General features: G+C 38.0%; 1 protein-coding gene across 48 annotated transcripts in view; it reads right to left on the reverse strand.

The window, feature by feature from the left end:
• The window catches only part of NCOA2 (nuclear receptor coactivator 2), a 295,480-nt gene that overhangs the window by 116,306 nt on the left and 160,306 nt on the right, over window positions 1-18,868 (reverse strand). For 4 of the 48 annotated variants that reach the window (XM_073998977.1, XM_073998969.1, XM_015454941.3 and 1 more), the window contains exon 1: window positions 17,377-17,750. The exons of the other annotated variants lie outside the window; for them this stretch is intronic. The gene's annotated coding sequence lies outside the window, so the exon portion shown is untranslated. Of the gene's footprint in view, window positions 1-17,376; window positions 17,751-18,868 lie in introns of those variants that run through there. 48 annotated transcript variants of the gene reach the window in all.

Raw genomic sequence — 18,868 nt, forward strand, 5'->3', positions numbered from 1 at the left:
TCTGTTTCTTACAAATAGTCCTAAGACATTTTTCCACTGAGAGAATAAAGAACAACTGTTTATAAAAGTTACACCTATGGATAAAGATCTCTAAGACTGCTGCACTCTATTTAGCTATAACTAGCAAGTAATAAAGCATGGAAAGAAACTTAAAAGAAATTGAGATAATTGCTTGACACCTCATAGACAGTTAGCTATATTATATTCCTTCCGCCTGATACTAAAATAAAATGGATGATAATCCATCAAGCTGAAATTTAAGCCCTGGTTCTAGTTGGGATAGAATGACGTGGAGAAAACTAAGCTAGCTCTCAGAGACACCATGACACAGTATATACGTGTTCATAGCATGAACGTATGATTTCTTTAGTTGGTATTTTCTTTCAAGTCAATGTTTCTGAACCAACAGCAGTGACTATTCTACTTAGGGCAAAAATATATTTGAACAATCTAATGTTATATATGGTTAAGTTTCTAACTAATATAGGTCTCTTTTGGTTTAAAATATAGCCTAAATTACAGGCTTTTAACTTAAAAATCTATTTGCACTTATTTTCTTCTGATATTGAATTCAACTGTACTGACAATTATTGAGTAGCTGCTAAGGGCAAATTACTTTGCTCTATGGACACTGCAATACAGTCACTAAGTAAATAACAGAATTTGATCTCATGAAATGCAAGATTTAGGAAGAAGATACAAGTATGGAATTAATTAACATAGAAGACAGTATACATAAAAAGTACAAAGTGCTAACGAAGGAAAAATTACTTCCTTCATTAGGGAGAGCAGACAAAGGTTTTATGAGTGCCTGAGCTAGGTTTTGAAGAATGGGTATAATCTTCCAAAGTGAAGGGGAGATGGGTGAGCATGTATAAGAGAACTTCAGGGCACCAAAGTGGTACAGTTACTAAAGAGTGAGACAATGCTAGAGTTGTTGTGGGGAGCCTGCATGCTGAGATGACCATGGGACCCGGGGATTTGGGAGTATAGATCCTTCCTCTCCTCGCTTTCCTCTTTCTGCCAGGCCCTGGAATGAGTGCCAACGGCATCCTACCTGAGCCAGCACGACCCGTGCTTATCAAAGAGTCACCTGGGAACTGTCAGAAATGCACTCTCTGGCTCTGACCAGACCTTCTGAAAGGAGACTTTGGAGGTGAAACACAGCATCGGCTTGCCAAGCCCTCCTCATGATTCTGATGCTTGCTGAGATGTAAGTTGGAACCCCTGCCCTAGACTTTAGAAAGAAATTGTCTTGCTCTATGGGTGACCTGAAATCTGACTCACACATAATGATTTTCTTCCTCTTTGAGGGAGAAGGAAAAGAAGAGATAAGGTAGAGTATATTTAATTCATTTGGTTCATTTATTTACCAGGTATTTAGTTAGGCACTTACTTTGTAGAGTCTGAAAACCTTAACCCCAGAATAAGGAGTAGCTCTTGTCAATTTAATAAACTGTGAGTACAATGAAAACTTTTGAGCTGAAGATGGTAAAGTCACAGTTACGCTAGAAAGATTAGCATGGTAGCAGTCTAAATGATGTTTTCGGCAGTGTAGGGAGGAGAGACTGGAAACCCATTAATAGGATACTGCAAAAGGCCACATATTGTATGGCTGCATTTATATGAAATGTCCAGAATAAGCAGACGCGTAGAAACAGAAAGTAGATTGGTGGCTGTCAAGGGCTGGAGGGAAGGGGAAATGGGGAGTGACTGTTGAGTATAGCGTTTCTTTTGGGGTTGATAAAACTGTTCTGAAATTAGATCATGGTGATGGCTGCACAACTTGCAAATAGATTGAATACTCCTGAATTGTACACTTTTAAAAAGGCTGAATTTAATGTGAATTATATCTCAAGAAAGCTATTATTTAAAACAAAACAAAACAAAACAAAAGGAACAAAACCAACAAACTTAACCTGGCAACACTGTGCAACAGATAAATGGATAGTTTGCAAGTATTTAGAAAACACACTGGGGATTATTATGAGCAAGGACTTCTCTAGCAACATTCATTCCAAATGAGTTTTCCTTATTCTTTTTGCTAAAGAGATCAGAGTAAGAATTTTAATTTTTTTTTTTTTTTTTGGAGACGCAGTCTCGCTCTGTCGCCCAGGCTGGAGTGCAGTGGTCGGATCTCAGCTCACTGCAAGCTCCGCCTCCCGGGTTCACGCCATTCTCCTGCCTCAGCCTCCCGAGTAGCTGGGACTACAGGCGCCCGCCACCTCGCCCGGCTAGTTTTTTGTTATTTTTTAGTAGAGACAGGGTTTCACCGTGTTAGCCAGGATGGTCTCGATCTCCTAACCTCGTGATCCGCCTGTCTCGGCCTCCCAAAGTGCTGGGATTACAGGCTTGAGCCACCGTGCCCGGCCAAGAATTTTAATTTTTTAAAGCTTACTTTTTGCTTAATAAACATGCTCTTAGTATACAATTTAGAAAACACAAAAACACACAATAGAATATCACATATTCCTACCACCCAGAGAACAACCAATGACTTAAAAAATTTCCTGCTCAGTATTTTAAAGTGTATGTGCTTATACAATCAAGCACAAACTGTATATATAATTTTATACCTGGGTCTTTGTTTTCTTAATGTTATCCACTAAAATTTTTCCATGTCATTAAATGTCTTTATAATTTTTAATGGTGCTATGATATCCCATCATATGAATATACCATATTTAACCATTTGTTTCCACTTTTGCAACTATAAATAACTCTGATTAATATCTTAAATATGTCTTGATCCACATTTCTGATTATATACCTACAACAGTCTTAGAAATGTAATTACTAGATCAAAGGGTCTGACCATATTTAATCCTATTTATGTACTGTCAAACTGCTTTCCAAGAAGACTATTAATTTACAACCCCCTCAGCAGAGTATGCGAGTTCCCTTCTCACAATTCATAATGAGTATTAAGATTTTTAAAAAATGCTTTGCTAATTTAAAGATTATGGTGTGACACTGTTTTACAATTTAAACTGATTCCTAGTAATTGAGTATCTTTGAATTGTTTTAGCACTTCATTTCTCCTCTGATGAAAGAATGCTGAGTCAGGTATGCCATAAGGTGCAATACGTTGAGGTCAGCTAGGCATGTGATGTAATGCTGTTGTGCAGATGAAAGCAAAATGTGGGTTCCACTGGTGGTCTTCAACTTTGGCCACTAATCAATCACCCAAGGAGCTTTTGAAACCACAGTTTTCCTGGCTCCGCCCCAGACCAACTAAAGCAAAATCCCTTGAGGAAAGACCCTAGGGGATCAGTTGAAACCTACTGGGCTGGATGACAATGGAGAACTGAGTCAAGGCTGATGGAATAACATGCTGGGTGTTACTAGAATATTAATCCTGTCTGGTTCTCCTGAGAGGCCACCACTCCCCTGCAGTCTACTCCAGTGGAAGCTGCTGTCCTCTCATTACACAGGTAGTAGGCATAGTACGTGGGGTCACCCTCTCCTCACTGTTAAAAAGATGCCCTTATATAAAATCTTTCCTCCTCCGAAAAAACCCTCTCTCTATCAGTACCATAGAACGCCTCTATCTATCTTCCTAAGTTTACCAACATGCAGCTTAATCCCCCCACAGTTACTGAAGAATTCTGCCATCAGACTAGCACTTCCTCTATGGCTCAAATCTGCTCATCATTCTGAGTAATTTCAAAGACTGTGTGGATGAACTAATGAGTATCCCCCAGGTCCTTGTCTGTCAACTCCAACAAACTTCACCTCCCCCCTCTACTTCAGCCGCTGCTTTCTACAATCATGCTGTGAACCTTGTTACCACGCAGAACTGTTCCCATTTGAACACCATTTTTTTGGTCCACAAACTCCTAGCACACTGGCTTTCATACTGTCTTCCTCCACAACAAACAGTCTTCAGTGTACTCCAGTCCCCTGCCCCTTTCCGTCATTCTCGGCTAGAGCCACCTGCCCACCCGCAGCCACCTCCGTTCCCTTTCACACCCTCCTCTCACAGAATTCTTTCAGCAAAACTTCATTCCCAAGTCTTTCCACCATAAGGGGAAGCTGAGCACTGATGGAGAATATCAAGCAGCTAAGGGCAGAGTGGCCCCACAGATTTCAGGGTTTCTAAAACTGCCCAGGCCCGTAGTCCTGCCTGTCAATCCTTTACTTTGTTCTCAGCTTGTTCTACTGACCTCAACAATTATTTCCAGCTTTTGCCACTTCAGTAAATACCCGTTCAATTTGATTTTCCTCAACTTCCCTTCTTCCTGCTTAGAAAGACAGCCACCTCCATCTTCAAGATCACTGCTGGTGTCTCAGAGAATGTGTGATCCTTCTGTCTGTAAATACTAACTACCCCAACCCCGTTTCTATTCCTCTCCTCACCTTGTGAGACCCTGCTGCAATAGTCACAGCTTCTCATTTCAACCTCTTCCTCTCTACTGAAAGCACACTCAGGTCATTTCCATCCTTTAAAATAAAAATGTTTAAAGGATGAGCTTAAATTCCTCTCCAGCTACCACACAATCTCACATCTTCCTTCACATCCAGACCTGTCTAAAGAATACAAAGGTCTGGGATTCCTTTATCCCCGAACACTGGGGACCATATGATTTAGAATTTACACACACATATACATATATATACACATCTACACACACATACATACACATTTGCGTGTGTAGATATACATATACATATTTCATTCTAGAAAGGTAATACATGTCAGCCAGGTGCGGTGGCTCATGCCTGTAATTCCAGCACTTTGGGAGGCCAAGGCAGGCAGATCACAAGGTCAAGAGATCAAGACCATCCTGGCCAAAATGGTGAAATCCCGTCTCTACTAAAAATACAAAAATTAGCTGGGCAAGGTGGTGCACCCCTGTACTCCCAGTTACTTGGGAGGCTGAGGCAGGAGAATCACTTGAACTTGGGAGGCGGAGATTGCAGAGAGCTGAGATCGCACCACTACATTCCAGCCTGGGTGACAGAGTGAGACTCCGTTTCAAAAAAAAAAAAATAGATAATGTATGTCATATACCATATTTCATTATAACCCCAGAGGGGTCTACAGAAGCATTCTATAATCAAATTCAGTATTATTTCTGCAGTGAAATGTATGAATATTCACACCAAATGAAACAAATGATGATTATAAATCATCTCATATCCATTCAGGTCAGGTTTTACCGCCAAATGAATTATAAAAAGTCTTTCCATTTTAGTGTGCTGAATTTTGAGATTCAAGTAAGGGAATACAGGCATGTAGATTATTTCTCCTATTCCCTTCCACTCACTGTATGACCCAAAGATATTGTATTCCCTATTACCCCACTAACTCTGCCCTCCCTAGTCTTCCATGACATTCAACTGTCAACCTACAGCAATTTGGGCATACTATATGTTGTTACCAAACTTTCTGCTGTGTTTACCACACTTAAAAATCACACCCCTTTTGTGGTTCCTCCTTTAACCTCTCCATTTTGTGGCTTTCATGACACAACAATCTATAGGTCCTCCTCTTACATAATTATTCTTTTTCAATCTCTTTTATGGGATCTTCTTCCTTTTTGAAGTTATCCAGGTTTCCATCTGTCCAGTTCTCTCCTCATTCATCTCTATTTTAAAAATTATTTTTAACAGCTTTAGTGAGGTCACATGTCATAAAATGCAGCAATTTAACATATACATTAAAAAGCAGTTTTAATGTATTCACAGGGTTGTGAAACCATCACCATATGTAATTCCAAAGCATTGTCGTCACCCCAAGAGGAAACCCCAAACTCATACAATTAATCCCCATTCTCTCCTCTCCCAGCCCCTCGCAGCCACTAATCTACTCTCTATCTCTATGGATTTACCTAATATGAACATTTCATATAAATAGAATCAAATAATATGTGGCCTTCTATGTCTCGCTTGTTTCAATTAGCATAATGTTTTCAAGGTTCGGCAATACTGCTCTATGTATCAGTACTTCATTTCTTTTTAAGGTCAAATACTCCATTGTATAGCTATACCAAATTTTGTTTACCCATTACTCAGTGAATGGACATTTGGGTTGTTTCTACTTTTTGGCTATTATGAAAAATACTATTATAGACATTTGTGTACAAGTTTTTACACAGATATATGCTTTCCATTCTCTTGGATATACAGCTAGGAATGGAATTGGTGAGTCATATGGTAACTCTATGTTTAACTTTTTGAAGAACTGCCAAACTACTTCCCAAACTTCTATACCATTTTACATTCCTACCAGTAATAAACGAGGATTCCATTTTTGTTTCAAATCTTCTCCAAACCTTGTTATTTTTGTTTTCCTTTTTAAGTTATAGCCATCCTACTGTATATTAAGTAGTATATCTCATTGTGGGTTTGATTTGCCTTTCCCTGATAACTAACAATATTGAGCATCTTTACTTGTGTTTATTTTACTATTTGCATATCTTCTTTGGAGAGGTGTCTACTCAAATCCTTTGCCTGTTCCTAAAATTAGGTTCTCTAGTGATTGATTCTTAACAGCTTTTAGGGTTATGAACCTCTCTATCTGATCAAGGTCAAAAAGTAAAAGCACATACATACAGAATATGACATACAATTTTTCCGAAATGTCACTAACTCATTAAGACCATTTATGGATCCTCCAGGTTAAGAACCCTTGTTCTATACCATAGGTTCTCAACCATGGCTGCAGATATAAAAACCACCTGATTTTCATTTTCCATTGCCATATGATCCATCAATTCTACCTCTAAGTATACATCCAAAATATGTAAACTTTATGTGGGACTCAGACATATATACATCCATGCTCAAAGCAGCATAACAGGTGAATAGGTTTTGCTAAAGGTGAAAACAACCCAAATGTCCATCAACAAATGAATAAATAAAATGTGCACACATATAATAGAATATTATTCAGCCTTAAAGAGGAATACGGTACTGATACATGTTAAAACATGGATGAACCTTGAGAATATCCTAAATGAAAGAATGATTCCACTAATATGAGGTACTTAGACAGGTCAAATTCATGAGAGAGAAAGAGGAATATAGATTATCAGGGGCTGGGGAGTGACAGGGAATGAAATTATTAATGGGTTTCTATTTGGGATGATGAAAAAGTTCTAGAAATGAATAATGGTGATGGTTGCACAACACTGCTCATGTATTTAACATTCCTGAAATGTGTACTTAAAATAGCTACAATGGCAAATTTTATGGATATTTTACAATAAAAAATTTAAAAAAATATTTAAAAACACCCAAGATAACCAGGTACCATTCCAGAGCCATTAAATCAGAAATTTTAGAGGTGTGGTATGACCATCAATATTTCTCTTAGGCCAGGCACAGTGGCTCACTCTTGTGATCTCAGAACTTTGGGAGGCCAAGGCAGGAGGATCACTCAAGCCTAGGAGTTAGAGACCAGCCTGGGCAACAAGACAAGACCTTGTCTCTACAAAAAAATAAAAAATTAGCTGGGCATGGTGGTGCACACCTGTAGTGTCAGCTACTTGGGAGGCTGAGGCAGGAGGATTTCTTGGGCCCAGGGGATCAAGGCTGCAGTGAAGTATGATCACACCACTATGCTCCAGCCTGGACAACAGAGTAAGACTTTGTCTCAAAAAACAAATTTTTTTTCTTAAAAACTTTCCAGATAATTCTGATGTTCAACTAGGATTAAGAACTGCTGCTTTATAGTATCTTTGGTGGTACCAATTATCCTTATGGGTTCCCCAAATCTTTCCAGCCTTCACCTCTCAAAGCTTTCACCTTAAAAATCATGTTGCCTGCTAAGTGACTACTCAGAAAATTAAACACATCCATTTTTATTCCCCGCCCCCAAAATGCCCCATGTGTAAGATGTCAATCCACTGAACATCCTCCTTATACTTCTGTATTCTTGTAAAATCATCAACAAGATAACCGTGCCTCTCCAATATCCTCAAGTCTCTCCTCTTATCACTTTGCTAATCACTACTGCTTCTATTTCAGTTCTTTATCACCTCTCACCTGGATTATCCAAAATAAGTCTCCTTATTTTCCAGATAACTTCCCTGATTAAAATTCTTTAATGGTCTTCACTCCCTCCAAGAGGAAGTCTGTGCTTCCTCAAACGTAATACAAGGCGCCTTATGATCTAGCCTGTGCCTCTGTCTCCAGGTTCATTTCTTGTCCTTTTCTGTTTGCCCGGGAACTATAAACTGCATGTGGTTCCTCATTTACTACATACCAGCTCTTACCTAAGTTCTTTTGCTTGTCCTATATGCAATAAGCCATATATCTTCTCCTTTTGATATAGACATAGCTCATCTTTAAGACATAGCTCACACTGACTCTTCCTCCCAATATTAAATTCCACTCTTCTGTCTTCTTTTTTTTTTTTTTTTTTTTTTTTTTTTTTGAGACGGAGTCTCGCTCTGTCGCCCAGGCTGGAGTGCAGTGGCGGGATCTCAGCTCACTGCAAGCTCCGCCTCCCGGGTTCACGCCATTCTCCGGCCTCAGCCTCCCGAGTAGCTGGGACTACAGGCGCCCGCCACCTCACCCGGCTAGTTTTTTGTATTTCTTAATAGAGACGGGGTTTCACCGTGTTAGCCAGGATGGTCTCGATCTCCTGACCTCGTGATCCGCCCGTCTCGGCCTCCCAAAGTGGTGGGATTACAGGCTTGAGCCACCGCGCCCGGCCTCTTCTGTCTTCTAAATGCCTACACAGTTGGCTGTCTCCATTATCTGTGGCTCTGTATTCACAGATTCAGCCAATCTCAAATTTGAAACTTAAAAAAAAATACAACAATAAAAGCAATACAAATAAAAAAGCAGTACAACATAACAACTATGCACACAGCATTTGCAATGTATTAGGTATTATAAGTAATCTAGAGATGATTTAAAGTATGTGGGAGGATGTGCATTACATGCAATTACTATGCCATTTCATATAAGGGACTTGAGCACTGGCGGATGTGGGTCTCCATCGGGTTTCTAGAACCAATCCCCTGTAATACTAAAGAACAATTGCATATAACTCTACCATTAATCATGTATATCATAACTATCTTATTTATGTCTTTTCCCTACCATATTTTAAGCTCTTTGAAAGACAGAAACGAAGTATTTCTCATTTTTAAAAAATCCTAGGCCCTTATTAGAATGCCTGACACACAAGTGCTTAATAGTCATGGAATAAACTGCTTTACAAACTGCTATCGAGTTTGAAGCTACTTCACCAAAATAGGTAGCATCGTCGAATATTTACTATGGTACAGTAGTATACTTGTATTATTTTATTTGATCCTCACAATTAACTGTATGAAGTAATTATTATTATTCCCTGAATGAAAATCCAAGTAACACGACTAAGGTCAAACACAGACAACAGCTGGTAGAAGCAGGATTTGAACCCATGCTGTCTGACTCTAGGCCTGTACTCTTTACCTCTAGGACACTGCCTCATTATTAGATGCACTGCTACTCTCTCAACTTCTTACTGTGCATGTCTCATCTCAAGTAAATAATTCCATCCAGTATTTTCTTATGGTTTCTTTTTTTTTTTTTTTTAAGTATAAACTTACAGTTTTGTATCTGTTAAAATTTAGGGCCAGGTGCGATGGCTCATGCCTGTAATCCCAGCACTTCAGGAAGCTGAGGCAGAAGGATTGCTCGAAATCAGGAGTTTGAGACTAGCCTGTGCAACATAGTGAGAGTCTGTCTCTACAAAAAAACAAAAATTATCCGGGCATGCTGGCATGCACCTGTAGTTCCACATACCAGGGAGGCTGAGGTGAGAGGATTGCTTGAGCCCTGAAGGTGGAGGCTCTAGAGAGCCAAAATCACACCACTGCATTCCAGCCTGGACAACAGAGCAAGAGTCCATCTTCCAAAACAACAAAAAGAGTTTACAAAGCTTTAGCGTATTACTACACACTCTTCATAGCCAGCATAACTACTCCAAGAACACACACAGACACTTGCCATTAGGTTGAAAAAAAAATTAACTGTGTGAATTTCTAAGTAAGGGAAACCAAAGATGATGATCATTTAAGTCAAAAGAATCAGGGGATTTTAGGTGATTGCAGTTTAGTATGATTTAGCCAAATGACATGATGCTAAAAACGACAAATATACCCACAGACCACAAAAACAAAGGCAAAATTAAAAAATATGTGATTAAGATGGAAATATGAGATTCCATGTTGCTCCAGAAAACAGAAATGACAGGTTCATGGATAACTTAGTCAATGAATAAGAGTGTGTGTGTGTGTGTGTGTGTGTGCGTGTGTGTGTGTTTAAACTACTTAGGAAGAGGACATACATAGGTGAGAAAATACACCACGTGTTAAAGGAGTATTTCACAGACAAGAGATGCCACACTGACAAAATATGCAGTTTAAAAAACAAACAAAATAACAATATACTAGGTGCTTAGTAATTAGTATAGTGTTGAAGAATGTATTAGGCATGACATTATTTGATTCTCAGAGCTCTACAATGTAAATATTGCTCCTATAAGAAAACAGATTCAGAGAAGTTACGTGACCTCTCCAAGGTCTCAAAGCTCTTACATCACAGGACAAGGCTTGAAACCAAGCTCTGACTGCAAATGCCATGCTCTGCACAATTCTTCTCATTGTCTAAGAAATGCCATTAAATAACTATCTAGAAATACATAACAGGAGAGTTGCCAAAAACAACACAAGGAAATGATCTAGGTAAAACATATATGAAAAAACGAACAAATCATCCTCAAAGACTATGGACTGTCTGTCCCTGGAGACCAAGGAAGTATGAATTTTCCCTTTACACAAATCTTCCTTGAGTTATGTCACTGGGATATGGTGACTTGTGCTTCTGTTCATTTCTAGCACCCAAACCATTCTCGGCAGCTCCAGGTAGTGACCATAACCAACAGCAAATATAGTACATTACTTGCCCAAACCACAAAATTATACAGAACTTAGGTGATTTAGACATTCAGGACAGACCCAGGCCCCCATAAGCTCAACTGTGTCCCCATTTCCTTCCATATCTGCAATCTTGACCCACTATTCTAGAGAAACAATAATTTTTGTGTCTCACAGTAATTGGGTTGATTTCTCTTACTTAGGTGTGTTCTGCTCACCTTAACCTCCGTATAAGAGACAACTTTCTGTTTACATCCGCTAACTTGCCTTTTCCTACTTAATCCTAGGTACTCTGATAACATTTCTAACCAACTTTAGAAGACTGTGTTTCAGAATCTAATTTCAAGTGCCTTGAGTTTACCTGGGAGTTGAAATATCTGGAGGTGATGGGAGATCAAACCAGGTAGGACAGAACAGGCCTCAAACAGGTCATTACAGGAATTCTGTTTCAGTCTTGAAACGGTAACTGAATATATTTGAACAATGGTTCATTCTGATAAACATATATAACAACTTATCATCTAAATGAAAGACTAAACTCTACCAACCACCAAGCAGAAAAGCCAGAGAATTTAAATTGGTCTTCAAATTTCAGGTATGAAGAAACTCAAGACCTAGCATCCTCGTTGATTTTCTTGGTAAATGTCATGTAGTACAAGACTCCAGTGCACTCTATTCTGAACCAAACAATCCATTACCACAGCCCGTCCTAAGGACCCACAACCTGCTGATATAAGACAGCTTTTCTCCATCTCCTTACACAGAAGACACCCTGACAACACGATGAGACACTGCCCCCCAGCACTTGATTCAGGTATCCAATCTACAGGTTGCCTGGGTGTAGGGGGATGGCTTGCCACAAAAGTTCTATCCAGACAAAGACAATGGTGATTGGTTGGCTCAAACAGGTTGTCAGTCTTTGGGATAATTAAGAGAGAGAATTGTTCAGTGAGAAAAGAAAGCAACAGCTAAAAAGACACATAGGAAGAAACCACAAGATAATAAAGTTACAAGGAGAAATGAATGAGCCAAAGTTACAAGGCAGAGAAAAGATATGCAGTGAGAGTGTGAATGGGCTGGTTAGCTGGCAGGACAGGCAGAGCAGAAGCAGACTGAGAGACCACCTTTGCTACTACAGTCAACAAGTTCATGGTTCTCCAACCACTCCACACAGGAAATCATCTCTTGTGCCCAATCCTTCCAGATTTCAATATCTAGACTATCACACAGACACAAAGGCTTTGGGGAATTGTGGCCCTCTAAGCCTTTCCAACAAAGAAGCTCTATTGAGAAGGGCAGCCCTATTTGACTGCATCTCCTAACATGGCCTTGAACCTCCAGATAATAAGAAGCTTCAGAGTCATTTCTTTTTTCCACCATTTACTAGCTGTACAACCTTAGGAAAGGTACTTACTTAACCTGTCTAAGTTATTTCCATGTCTGTAATATTTGCAGATAACATTTACTTCACAAGTTTGAATGAAAATTAAATGAGATAAAGCAGAAAAGTACATGGCCTGGTATACAGAAACACCCTCATAAAAATAAGCTGCCTTCACTATTATTGTCATTATTATCTGAAACACCTGGCCCATTGTAGGTACTCCACAAATAACATCCATATTCAAACAGGAGATGCTCTGTCTTGTTTCAGCTCTCATACTGTAAAGCAAGTATCTTTCTGCAGTCTCTTCAGGGCCACATTTTTTGCATTTTTGTTCTTCTGCTGTTGAAAATGGCGCCCAAGCATAATGCTGGAATGCTATATAGGGTTCCTAAGTGCCAGAAGGCTGTAATGTGCCTTATGAGAAAATATGAATGTTAGACAAGCTTTGTTCAGGTAGGAGTTACATTGCTGTTGGCTGTGAGTGCAATCTTAATGAATCAACAATATTATGTAACTTACATATTAAATAAGTTGTCTTTAAACAGAAATAGACATAAGGTTACGTATTGATCAGATGACTAAGATGATGTGACCAGAGGCCTGCAGGAACCTAACCCTCAATTTTCCACTAGGAGCCATGACTCAGAATTCACCAGTTCAATGTTTCCCACAACTTTATAAAACATAACTCCTGTGAAATCAGGAGAATCAATGCTATTACATTAAAGGTAGAATATGGGACTAGGTGAGAATGTCTAGAACATGAAGCAGGAGGGGCAGATCCAGATTGTGAAAGAGGCTCTTAGTCCTAACAAGGAAGGTGGACTTCTAATTGCTTCTAATCTGTAGTTGCTGATTCAAAGACTAGGGGCTTCGGAAGGGTCTGTATACCTTCCTCCTCTTTATGGAATCCCTGGTATCTGTAAACAATGATGTTTATTTGGATTCTCTGTGGTTTTTATACCTGAATGCTCCATCATAGCAATGCAGTGAGTAAAGGACCTTGGAGGCAGCAAGTTCTCCATTTGCCAAGAAAAAGGAAAAGAAACTAAGTAAGAAAATATGCAACACACTTCTTTCAGATCCCAGAACTACAAAGCTTCTCCCCACCCAAGTAATCTCATGGCAATTCATAGTCAGTCTGTTTTGACAATCTCTGCTATCCCATTTTAATGCTCTCCTTCATTCTCCTTCCTCTAAAGCAGATTTCTGAATTAGCTGGGAGTTAATGTTCATGAATATGTTTCTTTTCAATGCAGACCGAATACTCTTTAAATAATATCTTACTCTCAACATACTTGAAATGAAACAGAAGTTCTCTAAAGTACAAACATTAAAAAACAAAAAATTACTTCAACTGTAATAGTTCTCTTCTTGTCTGTTAGGTTCATCTTGTCCTCATTCTAGAATAAATCAGCAAATCTAACTCAACCCAGCATTATCTGAAGTCAATATACATAGTAATTTAGAGCCTAGACTCTCAAGGCAAACTACCTCGCCTGAAATCCTGCACCACTGACTTATTAGCTGTGTGAGCTTGGACCAGTGACTTTACCGCTCCATGTCTCCCATCTCCCAACTGTAAAACAGGAATTGAATCAATATATGTAAGCTCCATGGAACAGGACCTGGCATGTAACTTCTACATAAAAGATAAGCTTTAAAACTACTGTTAACTGTTTTGCAAAAGTCATTTTCCTCATCAAAATACAAGAAACAGTAAAAACAAAGCCTTTAAAATGTTAGTTTTAATAAGCATATGTAAAAATGACATATAAAAATGGACATTTTCACATTTAAAACATGAAAGCAAAGGCTATTAGGAAATTTCAATACTATGTTATTTATCACTATTTTGACTAGTCTAAGGACTTACGGAAACAAAACATGTATCTTAAACATAAGCCTCACAGTATGTTTTTATGACTATTCTAGCCAATCAATTTGCTATTATAATTGGATTTGACATCTAAAATGATGAAACTAAATAGATAGCTTCTATCTCAACATATTTCTTAATCTTCACTGACTTTTAAAGAAGAAACAATCATTCAGTGTCAAGATTATAGTGTTTGGTGTTTCTTATAAAATCTTTAATAAAACATACATAGCAATAACCACGTTATCTTTAAAATTAAAATAATGCAAATGTATGTTTATGTTGTACTATATTAATGATTACTACAAGCCATAAAACCCTGCATGTTAACTATGAACCTGGTGAAAAGAGCCATCACTACTAAAACGCAGGCTAAAAAATGCCAAGTCTTACCTTTTTAATGACAAGGACCAAAGCACCTGTGAGAGAAATGGGTAAGCCAAGTGATTCTAAACCTTTTTCTGCATTTCTCAGTGATAATTTTTAGAGTAAATCTTGTAAGAGGTGCCGTGGGAAAATTTGCTGGCTGTTGCACAGGCTTTTCCACTTCCTGAATCTTATAGTCCCTTGGCTTCCACAGATTTTAAATGTCTCTAAAATATAGCCCCGTACTTTAATCCTGCCTAAATCTTCCCAAACTTTTACCTTCTCAAAACACAAAAAGGTCCTATGAACACATTTCACTGAGCTTTACAACATTGAATACTAAGATCACATTTAATTCTACCTTTTCTTACCCTATCTATTCTACAAATTAAAACTCGTTCCAAGAAACAAACCCCCTCAGCCTGACAAGATCAGACCCGATTATAATATTTGTGGTGAATTATTGTGGTTGGAATTCTGAAGTGGAGCAGGATTTTGCAAGCTAGACATCTGGCTTGTTTAGACACTACCTGGACTTCAACACCTGCACCTCTTAACTCTGATAATGCTAGGGTGCTTCCTCACTCCCCAACCTCCAAAAGTAAATACTGTTTGTTTAGATAACTCAATATGTTAATCTGTTCAGGAAAATACTTTAAATTTGCAAAGGACTGATATTTTATGTCGTAGAGGAAAAACAAAACCAGCAGGAACAAAAACTACTCTTGCTGTAGAAGATTATTTAAAAAAAAAAAAAAAGCATTTCTGTTCTGATACAAAGAAAAATGAAATGGCATGGATTCAGACCAGTTAAAACTACCATCCAAACCTGCTCATATGAGATGTCACTCACAACATCAGAGAAGCACTCTCTCAACAGCCAGTTAAGTTTTATTCTTTTTAGCCATTTTAAATTCCTATAGGATACAGGATAATTACATTTACTGAGGCTGGATTTCTTTTTTTTTTTTTTTTGAGACGGAGTCTTGCTCTGTAGCCCGGGCTGGAGTGCAGTGGCCGGATCTCAGCTCCCTGCAAGCTCCGCCTCCCGGGTTTACGCCATTCTCCTGCCTCAGCCTCCGGAGTAGCTGGGACTACAGGCGCCCGCCACCTCGCCCGGCTAGTTTTTTGTATTTTTAGTAGAGACGGGGTTTCAAGGTGTTAGCCAGGATGGTCTCGATCTCCTGACCTCGTGATCCGCCCGTCTCGGCCTCCCAAAGTGCTGGGATTACAGGCTTGAGCCACCGCGCCCGGCCTGAGGCTGGATTTCAATGCCAGTCGTAAGTTAACTTATTGGATTAAATATCTTATTTGTCTTCATGTTCCCATTATTGTTTCATTACGGTGGCTTGTAATAATAGTAGGTGCTCAATAAAAATACCTTTTAATTATTACAAAAGTCTCGGCTCATTCAAAGGTTTAGATAAAGTAACAAAATACAATTTAAAAACAAAATAAGGAAAAACAAAGAAAGCCCAAACAATACAACTTTGAAAATTTTATTATTCAAAATATTTAACATATGGTGCTAGTGTTTTCTGGGCTGAAAATGGTACGTAACCCAGTCTCACAGCCTACTTACAAGAACGTGAGAGTTACTGAAAGAGCAGTGGAAATAAAAAATGGAAAAAAAAAAAAAAAAAAGAATGTGGGAGAATACTATAGTTTAAAAAAATCCCAAATTAATTAACTGCTTATTTGAACCAAGTTGTTTTTCTAGGTAAAGTGCCAGTGTTGTTTGTTTGCTTTTTTAAAGAAAGTCCCAATTAATAAAATTAATGATTTATTAAACTATACTGTGCTAAGATATGGCTTGTAGATATAAATAAGAATCTCCTGCACTTAGTATAATTAAAAATTATGTTTGAGTTGCTCTCATCTTTTATTAGAAAAGACAGTGAGAATTAATTCTTTGTTAAACTGTCTATACACCTTATAAATTGCCTGATACATTCCTTACCTCTTCCAACCTCAATTTCAAAAGGGAACTGCATACAGTATATTTAGTTTCAAAATCATATGTGATTTGGAAACATACATACACTTCAGCACATCTACTCTAGAAGTTAAATGAAAAACATTAGCAAAATCATTCTCCGAGTATATGTTGTGTAATTGTTAACCCTTTTCAGATAATGCTTCTGATTATCTTTCACCAATCTCAGACTATTTTAAGTACTACATTTTCCAAGGTTAAGAGACAGGTACAGACTGCTATGAGAATTAATAGCATTAACATGAGCAAAAGTAGACAAGTACAGTCTGAAGATTAACTGTAGTTATTTAGCTCTCTGCATATAGTAGCGTATGTAGCATATGATCAATCTGAGAAAGTTAGGTACTATATATAACAACAACAACAACAAAATCACTGAATGAAGGCCTCCACCAAAAATAAAAGCTGTACTTATCATGTAATCAAAAATTAAATAATTTCAAATTTATCACAAAGCTCCCCTTTAAGCCTGAAATTAGAAAAGGATAAAAAGTATAAAAGTAGAAAGATAAACCTTATAGTTATATTTATTCCTTAATAATTAAGATTTGCATTAAAAAATTAAGATTCTCCTCCTGAATTTTAGAAAATGCTTACCAAAATATTTCCTAAAAACAAGTGTGACACTGTATTTGGCTACATAAAGAAACTACAAGGAATATTTAAAAACACTAAACAAACACAAAAGAAATAAGGACCACGGAATCAATTTGGGTCACACTGTATCTATGTGTTCCTGAGAACATTATCACCGCCTGGTTGTCATGCTCAGTTCTCCCTTCTACAATGCGCCGCACATCCAATCCACAAGCACACAGAATTCCAAGAACATTACCAAATATTAAGTCAGAGCACTTCTGAAACACACCTTGTAATTGTCCACAGCTTCTGCAGTTCATATCAGAGCTGAGCAGCTTCTCTTTATCTTCACCAGTGATGTAAATACAAATATCATACATCACTCATCAAAACAAAACAAAAACCCCCACAATTAGCAATAAATTTATTGCCTCAGAGATAAATCTCCTCTGTTAACCCAAACCAACATTACATCTTGATGTAAACCTAAGCACATGCTGAGCACCCCGCTGCTTATCTCCTCTATCATTTGTTTCTAACGATAGCTGACAAACTAGCCACACAAATCCTTTTTTAGCTGCTGATCAGACAGATCCCCCTTTGACAATCCAGCATGGTGGAACACTCGAAAATTCTTCCTGCTTCTATTCTATTGCTTGCTCTAAAACCCGGTTTCCTTTTCATTGAGATAATAGCCTTTTCTGCAGTCACATGACCCAGAAGCTACATTAGCAGAGCTTTATGATAATAGACTGAGTAAGCCTCTACCCCCTCCTGCTATTAAGGGAATGTCTTTTTCTTTTCTCTCCCTCTCTCTCCCTCTCCTCTCTCACACAGTCTCAGACTCAGTCTCTCTCTCTCACACACACATACACACGTGCATGCAATGTACACATGCACTCACATATGCATGTCTAAAATTATTTAGTCTTGGAATGTTAATAATAAAAAATATATAACCTAAAATGAAAATATAATTTCTAGATCTGCTGCTAAAAATAAATGCTCAAAACAAACATTCTGATGCATGGTTTTCCTTTCACTAGGATGTACCACACTGGCCATGAACAGTGAGGGGCAGTTAAAAACAAATATATACTCTCCTCAGCTTTGCCCTCAACGATATAAATCTGACAAATCTGGCATAATGAACACGTTGGAGACACTACAGCTATCCACATACTAAGAATTAATTCCCTGTATTAGTAAAACACATATACACATATTTTTTAACACCAAAAAGTACTCCTGTTAAGAATATATCCTTATTAAGTAATTTATAATTTGTCCCAAGAGGAAAAATATTCCCATGGCCAAAGCAATCTTAAAAAATAATAATCAAAAGTTACTTTAAGGCTGGTTACCTTTGTCCATTTCTGATAAATGATCAACTCTCAAAACACATATCTGGAAACACCAGCACAGTGCCTGACACACAGAGGCTGCTCCATATTTTTTTTTAAATTTCCCTAGTAACAAGTAGAAGCACCAGATCAAAAGAAAGCAGCTGATTACATTATATTCCTACTTCATCTTTGGTTATGGTTTGTTTCACATTAAAAACTGTTCTTAATCCATGAAGCAAGCAATTTGAGGAAGAAGTTTAAATTTGAGAGTGCTGGGTAGTTGAAAGTGGGGGGAAAGATGATGTAAGGAACTACGCTCAAGTACAATGTGCAAAATGAAGAACGCTGTACACGAGGAGACTAAAAGAATGACAGATTCTGTTAATCTGAAGTCAACAGAAATTTAAACTATATTTTACATTTCTTGGTTGTAAC

This window comes from Macaca fascicularis, chromosome 8, assembly GCF_037993035.2.
Source record: "Macaca fascicularis isolate 582-1 chromosome 8, T2T-MFA8v1.1".
Classification (NCBI taxonomy): domain Eukaryota; kingdom Metazoa; phylum Chordata; class Mammalia; order Primates; family Cercopithecidae; genus Macaca; species Macaca fascicularis.